Raw genomic sequence first — 12,429 nt, forward strand, 5'->3', positions numbered from 1 at the left:
ATCATTAAAAGCCCTAAGAACCCTTTTAAGCATCAGAGGCTGAGCTGCCTTGCAAATAAGACTGGCTATAACCAATCTTACATTGCATGGCAAGTTTTTCTCTCTATCCTCCTCTCAGTACACCTATCTCCTCTCCCACCCACCAGGTCCCTCTGCACCTCTGTGTCTCTGTCCCATCTCTCCTCTCCTTCCCTCCCACCCTGGGTCTGACATATCTCCTCTCCTTCCCTCTCTCTCCCCCCCCAGTCTAGCATCTCTCCTCTCCTTCCCTCCCTCTCCCTGTCAGTTTTCATGGTGTTAAAGTAGTCTCCATTTTCTCCTTATTTAATTTTGAACCCAATATGGGAGAAATGCTCCAGCTCTTCTATCAGAAGCTGTAGATATATTCTCAAAGATCAAAAAGTGTCATCGGTATATACAGTAAAGGCATCTTGTGCTCTTTCCTGCTTTTTGAGTTAAATTTACACACTTTCCCCTATTTTCTCAGCCTGTGGCATAACTACTAGTGCAAACAAGCAAGATAGAGACCAAACTCCTTTATAAAAAGTCTAAATTCTTCCAAGATAGTCCCAGTCACCATAAATCTACTATTTGGTCTAAATATACAGATTGAACTCACTGCCTGAAATTTCCTTAAACTAGGAATGATCATTTTTCCCTGCTGAATATATGAGGGCGAATCAAAAATTAACTTAGGCAATTGTTACACGATAACCGGAAAGTTCATACATGTACAGTGCAGCGCTTGGCCTTTAGTCGTGTGCAGCCATGGAGGTCAGAAACATGGATGATTCATTGCAAAACTGCACCAAAGAACATGAAGTAGTGTATTTTCTTTGGGCAGAGGGAGTAAAACCTGTGGAAATTCAGTCAGATATTGACTCAGTTTGGACATAGCACCATGAATCAATGAAAGGCTTATGAGCGAGTAAAAAGGTTTAAAAGCGGAAAGAACAGACGTAACAGACGAAGGTTGTTTTGGTCAACCATCAACATTGTGCACATTGACAGGGCAGATGCCTTGATTAGAGAAAACGTATGGATAAGCGTGTCTTAATTGGCTGCAAGTTTGGATATCAGCTATGGATCTGCATTTGCTATAAAGCATGACGACTTAGGATACAGGAAAGTTTGTGCACGATGGGTTCCCAAACAGCTTACTGATCTGCACAAGCAACAACATATGAAGATTGTGACCCAGTTCCTGAGATGGTATGAAGAAGATCTGTGTATTCTACCAATTATGAAACCCTTACAAATTTATTTGAGCAATCTTGTGATGTCCATGAATATGCTACATGGTTATAAAAATTTAAAATTAACTATTCTTGCTTATGGCCAGAGCTAACAACAAACGTGGAGAACAACTCTGTATCTGGGCACTTACTTTTCTTTATAGAACAGTGGTCTCAAACTCGCGACCTACTATTTGAGGCCCCTCGGTATGTTTATCATAATCACAAAAGTAAAATAAATAGTTTATTTGATCATATGTCTTGTTAGCTATAAATTACAATATTATCATTAAGACTTAGCCAAAAGGAAAGATTTATAAAGTTTTACCTCATGCAAAATTGTCATTTTTTAAATAAGATATTTAATTATTTTTTTCTGAGGCCCTCCACCTACAAATCCAAAATGTGGCCCTGCAAAGTGAGACTACTGTTATAGAGTATCGGCATACCAGTCTTTACACACACCTATAAAGCGGACACAAACATTTACACCAGCCACAAAGGTGATGTAAGTGCAGGTACTCAAGTACTAGAAAACACATAACGTATATACTCGAATATAAGTCGATCCGAATACAAGTCAAGACCCCCTTCCCTCCCTGTCCTGCCAAGTCAGGCTCTGTACCCAGCACCCTCCCTGCCAAGCTCTGCACCCAATCCCCTTTCCTCCATCCCTCCCCTGTTAGGCACTGCACCCCACGCCCTCCCTGCCAAGCTCTGAAACCCAGACCCCTTCTTTCCTTTCCTCCCATGTCAGGTTCTGCACCCAGCACCCTCCCTTCCTTCCTTCCCCTGTCAGGCTCTGCACCCAGTAAGCCAGTAAAGAAGCTGCTCGTGCCGCCAAGATGAACAAAGTGGATCTGCGCAGCCGGTTAGCAGCGGGGCAGGAGTTCAGAAAGCTTGCTCCTGCCTGCTGCACTTTCACCAGAGATCGGCAGAGGATCCGCTGCACCTCCACCAGGGATCAGCAGAGATATGCAGATAGGGCAGGGAGGAGGAAGGAGGGCTGAACCTTGCAGCGGCCTTAAAAAATTCTGGGAGGTGGCATTGATCTGAATATAAACCAGGATTTTTTGGCCCCAAAATCCCAGTTTATATTCGAGTATATACGGTACATGAACTTATAACATTCTATACATTACAGGCTTATGTGTACACCACTCATCTGCAAACTACACACTATCAGGAGTAAGACACATAGGGTTCCTTTTACTAAGCGCATGCTAAACCCGTGCTATGCGGCTAGAACTAACCCCAGCTCGATGCTGGCGTTAGCGTCTATCGGGCAGCAATTTAGCACGCACTTTTCCGCGCATTTATGCCCTAACGCGGCTTAGTAAAAGGAGCCCGTAGTAAAAGTCCACTTAAGTGTTATTCTGTATTTAGTATTCTAATTACATATCAAAGCTTTGCGTGCGTATGTGATGCCTAACTTTGGGTACTATTTTACAGAATATCATTTGATCTATTTGTATCCACAGATTTTCACATATACGTAGTCAGAAAGTAGTGACACGTGAGTGCCTACCATATATACTCAAATATAAACTGAGATTTTTTTTGGCCCAAAAATGGGGATCTCAGTTTATATTTGAGCCACTACCCAACCAACGGCACAGCTGTCCTCCATTCAATTCCCGATGACCACCAGGGCTGTAATTTTCAATAGGATGATGCCCCCATGACTGAACACTGGCATGATTGTCCTCCATACATGCCCCTGCGATGAACCTCAGCGCCAATATCCTCCATGCATGCAACCCCCTGTCGCTGCCACCCTCATCCTCCTCCATGCATGCCCCCCTCCCCGACATCATGCTTGCCATTAGTACTGGAAACCTGCTGCCATTGTCAATGCTGTATTCTGATCCGGTGCAGGGCCTATAGGCCGGCCTGCTTCTGCCTTCTCTAAGAATCTTGGAAGGGGCGGCAGCTAGCAGACTGAGCATATGCAGATGCTCAAGGCCCAGCACCAGAACTTGCTGGTGAGTAGAAAGACAAAGAGAAAGTGGGGTAGCATCCATTACACTTAAAAAAATAAAGGGCTTTAAAAGATGTCCAAACTTAGAGTTCTTGTACTGTGAAATACTGAATGACTATCAAAACAATCCAATTTTCCTATTGTTTCCCAGGAAACTGCTATGATGTACAGCAAGATTTTTGATTGACTTTTTCCCAATATGTTTACATTTTATTAATTGTTTACTCTCACGAGATCATCCCTCAACATAAATCAGTATTTATAACTATAGAATTTAGGTGTTTTTTTTAATACTCTTAGTACACATGGAAAGGGGACATTAGATCTTGTTGCCTATTCTCTTAATTAACATAGGCTCAGATTCTCTGGCCAATTTTGAAACAGCAATTGATTCACTATCTTGTTTGCATGCAAATGATTTGCCTTCGGTTTATGATGATCGCTGACTTTAGTGAATCGGGGTCATATTAACATAGTAAATGATGGCAGCTAAAGACCCAAATGGTCCATCCAGTCTGCCCAACTTTACTCTCTCTTTAAAGTACTGATATAATTTAAATTTTCGTTCTTAGCACTTTCTCAGCCAGAACCCAAACCTCTGCCTGGTACTGTACTTAGGATTAATCTTCTGAAGTCTCCATCAAAGCTCACTCCAGCCCATCTAAATCATCACAGCCATTGAAGCCCTCTCCAGCCCATCCTCAACCAAATGGCCATATACGGACACAGATCGACCAAGTCTGCCCAGTACTGGCCTTAGTTCTTCAATATATACCATTATTTTCCGATTCTAGTTCCTCTGTGTTCATCCCATGCTTTTTTTTTAGACTCCGTCACTGTTTTCCTCTCCACCTCCCTCGGGAGCACATTCCAGGCATCCACCACCCACTCTTTCAGTAAAGAAGAATTTCCTTACATTACTCTGAGTCTACCACCCCTCAATCTCAAATTATGCCCTCTGGTTTTACCATTTTCCTTTCTCTGGAAAACATTTTGTTCTACATTAATACCTTTTAAGTATTTGAACATCTGAATCAAGAACATAAGAGTTGCCACACTGGGACAAACTGAAGGTCTATCAAACCCAGTATCTCAATTCCAGCAGTGGCCAATCCAAGTCACAATTATCTGGGAAGATCCCCAAAAAATAAAAACAGATTTTATGTTGCTTATCCTAGAAAAAAAAAGCAGTTGATATTCCCAAGTTTCTGTAGACTGGCTCACCAGGATCAAGCAAATTTTTAATCTGTTTATATTCGAGTCTTTTTTTTTTTTTTTTTTGGGGGGGGAGGGTTGTTCACTTCAGTTTATAATCTTATTAACCAGACTTTTAAAAATGTAGCACCTAAGTTCTAAGGTATTCTTTAAACTGAAGACAAATACATAATAATAGTTAAACCAAATATTTAGTATATAAGGTAACATGACCCATCTTTGCCTGTACAATTAGTCATATCTATACTTGTTATGTATATCTTTCATTATTGTTTTCTTCTAAAACTAATAAAAATATTGAACACAAAAAAACCCAAAACACAAATATTTAGTCGAACTTCTAAGGCGAAGACCTACAGTAGTTGGTCTATAAAACATCACATACACCCATCACTACAAGAGGATATTCCTTCAATAATGTCAAAGAACCGCTACAACTACTATGCAGCAATTCAATTAAACCACAAGCTTCTAATCTAAACAAATACAAACCTGGTACGTGTACTTGGTGCTGAATTACAAATGCTAAGCAACATTTCTGCAGTTTTCGCAAAGTGAAGCTGAAGAAGTAGTTTGGTTCCCCCCCCACCTCCCCGCCCAGAGACTCTAAAAAAAAAAAAAAAAGTGGTGCTTCTCTCTTCCACACACCCCAACCAAAGTAGCAGACCCACCTGAGAGATGGCACACAAGCCAGCAGAAACCAGGAAAAAGAAAGAGGCGATACCTTATCATGGTCAGCGCGCGTAACACCGGGACTGCCCTGACGTCAACATCAAGTTACACCGATACCGGTCAGTGCCATGCACCACCCACGGCTCAGGGGCCTCGAAACTACAGCGGGCCTACTCCATAGTACGGCCGCTCTCCAATTCTTGGTTACAACGTTTACATGACGTCACTTCAACGTTAACTAACCAACACGGCCAGAGGGACCCCCCCACCCCCCACCCCACCCGTTTCCCAATTAAACAGCTTCCAACCGAGGGGGGGGGTGATGATGATGTCCTCCGCTCCCGGGACGGCGAAAAACAAAGAAATCGCAGAGTAGCGGCGGGACAGTACAGTAACCAGAGAGCGAAAGATCTTCTAGGCCGCTTCCTCACAAAGTACGACACACAGACCGACAGGTACCCCTCTTTGCAGACCGGCGGCTAGGCTGCTCCTCCTTCCCCGTTGCATCTCTTTCGAGTTACCCGGACGTTAGGATCAGTCACTACCGCCCCGGTGCAGACCACCCCCCCCCCTCCTAATTCCAAAATCTTAAAGAGCAAAGGAATAGGCATTCTCTTTCTCCACACCCCGAGGATGGGTCTCGAACCCGGACACTTACCGCTGAGGTGCGAGACACAAAACTTCTCGTGCCGCGAAGGACAATGATGCCGCCGTTCCACTTGCCTTACTCAACAAACTCCCTTCTTTCTTACTCTCTCCGTCACCTCCTTCTTTTCGGCCGTCACGTGACACGAAGACGGCTGCTGCGTCACAAAACCCAACCCAATAGACGCCGCCTTTGCACGCTCTGGATGTGTTTTCTTTGCAGACACCCTCCAAAAGTTCCCGAAAAACCGTGGAGGAAATAATGACGCGTAAAAGAAGAGAACAAGAGCCAGCTTTGAGCGTGCTGATTAGCATCCCCAGTACTGAGCAAGCTCCTTCGATAGTTCCCAGGAGAGAAATCATTTGTACTGAAGCAGTATTTCTGCATTTTTTTTTTTTTGAATTGCTGGCAAGAGGAAGATAAAATATTTAGTAATAGTGTTTAGTATTTAGTAATAGTGTTTAGTTAAAAAAGTTTTCTTGGAGGAAGCTGCTCTACTTTCGAGAAGCGTTGTACAATTTCTACTGGTTATATGAGGAAATGCAGACATATGAGTGGCTAGGCTTGTCATTGTCAGCTGACTTTCGTGTGGTACTGAAATCAGTAGGTCACCAAACAAGATTTCGTTAACAGGTTTTTGTTTTTTTTATTAACTGCGTACGTAGAAAAACAGGAAATGTTGTGTTTTCTTTGTTATTCAACTAGTTATTAGTCTGGGCGGTTTAGGATTCTTGTACATAAGTGAAGATTTTGCTACTTATTGGTAAGAGCTTTTCCAGTATGGTATGTCAAGAGCAAACAGAGGATTAAATATTGAACTGGGTAGACTTGCACGGTCTGTCTGTATAGGGCCGTTTGGGGGAGGATGGGCAGGAGAGGGCTTCAGATTTTGGTAGTTGGAACCCAAGCACAGTACCGGGTAGAGCTTTGGATTCTTGCCCAGAAATAGCTAAGAAGAAAAAATTTAAATTGAATCAGGTTGGGCAGACTGGATGGACCATTCGGGTCTTTATCTGCCGTCATCTACTATGTTTAGCATGAGTGCTCACAATCACAACAAGCCTGATTAATTTGGAAGTCCATGTTTTGAACGTGCATCCCCATATGGTGGTATTTTTGTAGTCCATTATATTGCCCATTGGAATCAATGCCGCATGTCCCATAATACAGCAGAATAGGGTTGCATGATATCCAAAAACAATCTCTTAAAATGGGTAACTTGGCAATTCTGCAAACCTAGGAGGACATTCTCTGTGCCTTTCTTCTCTTCCCCCCCCCCCCTTCCAGGCCTTTTTGGGCTTTCAAAGTATCTGCCAAAACTACACATGGGAGAAGGGATTAGGACTTGTATACTGCCTTTTTGTTGTTATACGACCACACTCAAAGCGGTTTACAGTCAGGCTCCATCACAACATAGTGGAGGAGAAGGGGACTGGGAGGGAAGCCAATCCATTTAAATACAGGATTCAGTTCTAGTCCTGCTCTGAACATCTGTTGCATTTACTATGTTCCCCTCAAAACTTTTAGCTGGTTTTTTTTTTAATGCAGTCTCCCGCCACACTATTTACTACTTCAGGCCAAAAAGATAAAAGAAGACACCAAATGCACCTGATACAATCTCCTCTTCCAATAGCCAGAAGCTTCTAATTGTAGCTAGAACTTCTCTGGATGTGTGCTTTGAGATGTCTCATCCTGTCTAAACAGGCAGTACATTTTCCTGCAGGAAAGGCAGTATAGCAGTAGATGATATCATATCCTCAGTACTCATTCCTTGTCTATTTGAAATAATACTGGAGGGACTCTTATCACACCACATACAACAGGCAAACTCCCATCCATTGTATCAGTTCTTCCAACCTCTGTATAGCACATGTCATTATGATGCGCCATATGAGAAAAAAAACATGACCAGGTAAAGCCTGTGATACACTCATAAGAAAAGGCAGTATTAAAGAAGGAAGATGGGTCATTCCATGCCAAGTGGTGTAATGATCTCCAATATGTTTCAAATTCTGTTTAAAATTTACACATAGAATAGTCAGGGTACTAAGAGAATATTCCTTAGACCAGTGTATCACAAATTGTGCGAGACACCGGGGAGGAGGAAAGGCACCAGCACCGGCTGATTGCCTACAGTATGTGCTTCTCGCAGTGTAGGTAGTCAGCCAGTGCCAGCGCCTCTCCTCTCTGTGCCTCTTCTCTTCCAGGGCCCCATCTGGAGGGCCTTTGCGCATGCGCATATGTTGATGTGATGACATCATACATACCCTTGGCATCATCACATTGACGTCTGCACATTTCCGGATGCCCTCGAGCCATGGCTTCCTGTTAATGCAATGGCTTCGCAAAGTTTGCAAGACACTGCCTTAGACTTTAGATTCCTAACTGCAATACTCACTGAGCTAGACCTTCTTGTCTGGCTGGATGTTGGCAGCATTGTGCACAGTGATTAATAAAGTGTCATTTTTAGCTACTTGTAAAATTGAGGATAATTGGTCAAGAGTGCTAATTTTTTGTAGTCCAGTATAACTTTTTGTGCTAGTTGCAAAATAGTCACCACAAGCACTAACAGTGAGTATCAAACACCCCCAGCCCTTGCATTGCTGCTCTGCTATCTTAACCCCTATACCACAAAAGCATCTGACAAAGAAAAGTGATGGATAGTACACTGACTAAAAAGGGCCCTCCCACCATCCCTGGCTCCTCAAATGGATACCCGTTCACGCCCTGTAACTCACACATTGGATAGACCGCTCCACAGATTAGGATGGTGCCCTGTTAGACCTAAAAAGTCTAACTTGGTGCCCCTGAAATATCCACAGCATAGGGCCTCCCCAATCCATCCTACCTCTCTATCCCTCTCTTTCTCTACTCTCAGAAATCCCACCTATGTATGCACATTGTAATGAGGTCCCTAGGGAGAAGGGCAGAGGGCGGGAGGTCTTGGATCCCTTCTGGAACAACCCAGCCCAGAAAAATGCAATGTAACAAATTACCTGGAATGGACTCCTCAGACACTGGATAGGATTCTCCCTAAGACAGAATGCTGCTAATTCCCACCAGAGGGAGCAAGCCCAGTTCCTTGGATGCACAGAAAATATGGCATGCCACCCCAGAGTTTAGAGCAAGCTGAAAGAGAGGCTGAAAAGTTCCCTTCCTCCCAAAGGGAACAGATGGCTCCATACCTGCCCCTCCATTCATTTTCTTGGTCCCCCTTTAGCCCTTTTAGTGCTTCTCACTCTTTATCTTTCTATCCCTTTCTCTAACCTCCTACCCCGCTGGTGCTTTTCTCTCAACACCCCTGCTTTCTTTCTCTCTCCCCCCCCCCCCTTCTTCCTACCTCCCCTGCAGGTGGTTCTCTCTCTCTCCTTCCACCCACCCACCCCCATCCTATAGGTGCCGCTCTTCTTTCTCTCTCTCTCTCTACTTCCAACTACCTCTCCTCCCCCATGGGTGCTTCTCTCTCTCCTATCAGCCCTCTCCTCTGGGTCTTTCTTTCTCCAACCCCCTCCTCCTCTGGATTGTTTTCTCTCTCTCTCTCCTGCTAACCCCTCTCCCCACCCCCGTCCTGCGGGTGCTTCTCTCTTTCAACTACTTCCTGTCCCGCTGGTGCTTCTTTCTCTCCAACCCCCTCCTCCCTTGTGGGTTTTCTCTTTCTTTCTCTCCTTCCAACAACACCCCCCACAGATGTTTTCTCTTAACACCCATCCCCAGCACAGCCTCTCTTTCTCTTCAGTCCTCCACCCCAGAGTCGAGTATGATTTTCTGCTGTCCCCAATTTACCTCCTTCGGCGCTGTAATTTCAGCTTAAGTAACATGAACCTGCTTCCTTCAGCCTGCCCTGGAAACCTTCTCTCTGCAGTAACTTCCTGTTCGTAGGCCAAAGGCAGCAGGTTCATGTTGCTTAAGCTGCCAGCTGCCCAAAGATTGTAATTACAGCACTGGAGGAGATAAGTAGGGGACAGGGGAGAGCCATACTTGACTCCGGGATGAAGACTAGAGGATGGACTGGAGGGAGGGAGTCCAAAACCCAGACAAACTCCCTCTAGTTCAGAAAACTGTCCAGACACTCAGACAATCCTGTAAAAAGAGGACATATTTGGGTAAATGTGGACTACTTACCAAGAGATTGCAATGAACCATAACGCTGAGCTGTTTGCTGGCTGGAACTAAAAGCTCAGTCCAGGAGTTATTGTGGAAAGCTAAACAGGGCTACTTATCAAGGGATTAAATTGATAGTTTGGCAATTTATTGTAAGTTAGCTGTTGCTAGCAGGAACTGTAGGCTCAGTTTGGGAGCTACTGTGGAAAGATCAAACAAACTACCCATGGAGAGGGCCAAGGCACATCATGGAGAGATGTGTGCAGGTACCACCATCAGATCCTGCACCTATCGCTCTCAAAGATGTCCGAGCCCTTTTCTCACAAACTGAGGGTCACCCTATCCTCAGGACCTGCCAGGCCAATAATTGGCGTCCAGCCTCAGCTAAGGAAGGGCTCCGTTCCCCTCTCCAATCCTGTCAGCGCTCCCCCCAATCTGCATCTAAGGAATAGGGAAAGGGTGTGTAAGTGAACTTTGCAAAGGATAGTATCCAGTTATGTTGGTTCAGTGACCTGGACCTGAGAGGACAGAACAGGCCACTGAAACAGCATTGCGTCTAAGGATGTGGGGGTAGACCGCACACCTATATCAGCAGTGTACTCTGCAGCCATCACAGACCCACATAGGCCAGGAGTCACTCCCCATACAGGCAGCAGCAGGCAAGTGGTCTGAGGGAACAGTGAGTGACTGAATGGTATGTGACAGCAGCAGTGGCAAACACCTGGTCTGCTGCTCCACCAGTCTAACTTCTTGCTGGGGGCTGGAGCCATGGTCCCAACAGAGATGTCCCTGGACAAATAGGTGAGGTAGCATGTTGGCCTTCTGGAGCCAAATGGGAGTCCACATCTACCGTTGTGGCCCACAAATCAGTCATTGGAAGCATTTCTCTGCCTGACTCTCACTACATCAAGATAAAAAGCCTAAGTGCCCCCCCTTATACGTACCCTATAGCCCGCCCCCTTATAACACATACCATAGAAAGAGATAGTGAAGGTAAAGGTCTGTTGTCTGACACTAGAATATAAAAATACTTACTGGGTAAGACCAATGGTCCATCTAGCCCAGTGTCCTGTTTCCAGAGCAGCCAATCCAGGTCACAAGTACCTGGCAGAAACCCAAATAGTAGCAAAATGCCATACTACCAATCCCAGGCAAGCAGTGGCTTCCCCCATGTCTGTCTTAATAACAAACTATGGACCTTTCCTCCAGGAATTTAAACCTATCTACGTTAACTGCTGTTACCACATCCTCTGGAAATGAGTTCCAGAGCTTAGCTATTCTTTGAGTGAAAAAATATTTCCTTCTATTGGTTTTAAAAGTAGTTCCCTGTAACTTCACCAAGTGTCCCCTAGTCTTTGTAATTTTTGATGGAGTAAAAAAAATAGATTCACTTATACCAGTGGTCTCAAACTCAAACCCTTTGCAGAGCCACATTTTGGATTTGTAGGTACTTGAAGGGCCTCAGAAAAAATAGTTACTGTCTTATTAAAGAAATGACAATTTTGCATGAGGTAAAACTCTTTATAGTTTATAAATCTTTCCTTTTGGCTAAGTCTTAATAATAATATTGTAATTTATAGTTAAAGAGGCATATGATCAAAAAACTGTTTTATTTTACTATTGTGATTATGATACATATACCAAGGGCCTCAAAATAGTACCTGGCGGGCCCCATGTGACCCCCGGGCCGCGTGTTTGAGACCACTGACTTATACCCATTCTACACCACTCAAGCAGAGTATTCCACATGATGGGAAGTGGCATCAGCCAACAGGCTTCACCACATTCAAGCATGGAGCACACCCTTATTATATGTTTTTATAGCTGACCAAGAGCAAATGAGTCTGCCTTCCATTAGAGAACTTCACAGCTCCTTAAAATAAATAAATTATTTCTCAACAGGAGTTTGAAGGAATGAAAGGCATTGCAGGCTGAGGAGGAAACTAAACATTTTTTTTGTGCTATCAAATCACAGAATCTCTGCTTTATACAAATCTATCTGTTTTTAACCACATAAGAGCATAAGAATAGCCTTACTGGGTCAGACCAATGGTCTGTACTCACGGTGGCCAATCCAGGTCACTAGTTCCTGGCAAAGCCCCCAAAAGTAGCAACATTCCATGCTACCGACCCCAGTAGCCCATCCTCATGATGCTGACTTCTCCCTCCTTCCTCTCCTTTGAAAACATCAAAAATCATTTACTCGTTTCTGAGACAGAAAAAAACCTTCAGGGTAAACAATTGCCTTCTCTCCCTACACAGTCAATTTAATCAAAATACTGTAACATACTCATAGAGATTTTGTGACTGCGAGACTGGTTGATTTTAAAGAAGACAAGAAAAAATAAGATGCTTGTATCGGTATCTTTTTACAGAGAAGCTGAGTTTTTCACACAGTTAAGTCCTCTCCATTCCCTCCTTTCATGTCTATTTTATGTATTATGCATTAGTCAATCATGTAAAAAAGTTGAAGAGAGAACATCTTACCAATCTAAGAACAGGAAGAGTGGAAGCACCTTTAGTAGAACACTGGCATATTGTCAGATTTGTGATTTACAGTGCTGCTTAAGGTGCATTCA

General features: G+C 43.9%; 1 protein-coding gene across 4 annotated transcripts in view; it reads right to left on the bottom strand.

Moving 5' to 3' along the window:
• SDCBP (syndecan binding protein) overlaps positions 1-5,954 on the bottom strand; it is an 81,360-nt gene extending 75,406 nt beyond the window's left edge. For 2 of the 4 annotated variants that reach the window (XM_033933479.1, XM_033933478.1), the window contains exon 1: positions 5,762-5,954. The gene's annotated coding sequence lies outside the window, so the exon portion shown is untranslated. The remainder of the gene's footprint in view (positions 1-5,761) is intronic. The other 2 variants (XM_033933476.1, XM_033933477.1) reach the window with 2 other exon arrangements.
• Between the last annotated feature and the right edge of the window lie 6,475 nt (positions 5,955-12,429).

The sequence above is a fragment of the Geotrypetes seraphini genome, chromosome 2 (assembly GCF_902459505.1).
Source record: "Geotrypetes seraphini chromosome 2, aGeoSer1.1, whole genome shotgun sequence".
NCBI classification, from domain to species: Eukaryota; Metazoa; Chordata; class Amphibia; order Gymnophiona; family Dermophiidae; genus Geotrypetes; species Geotrypetes seraphini.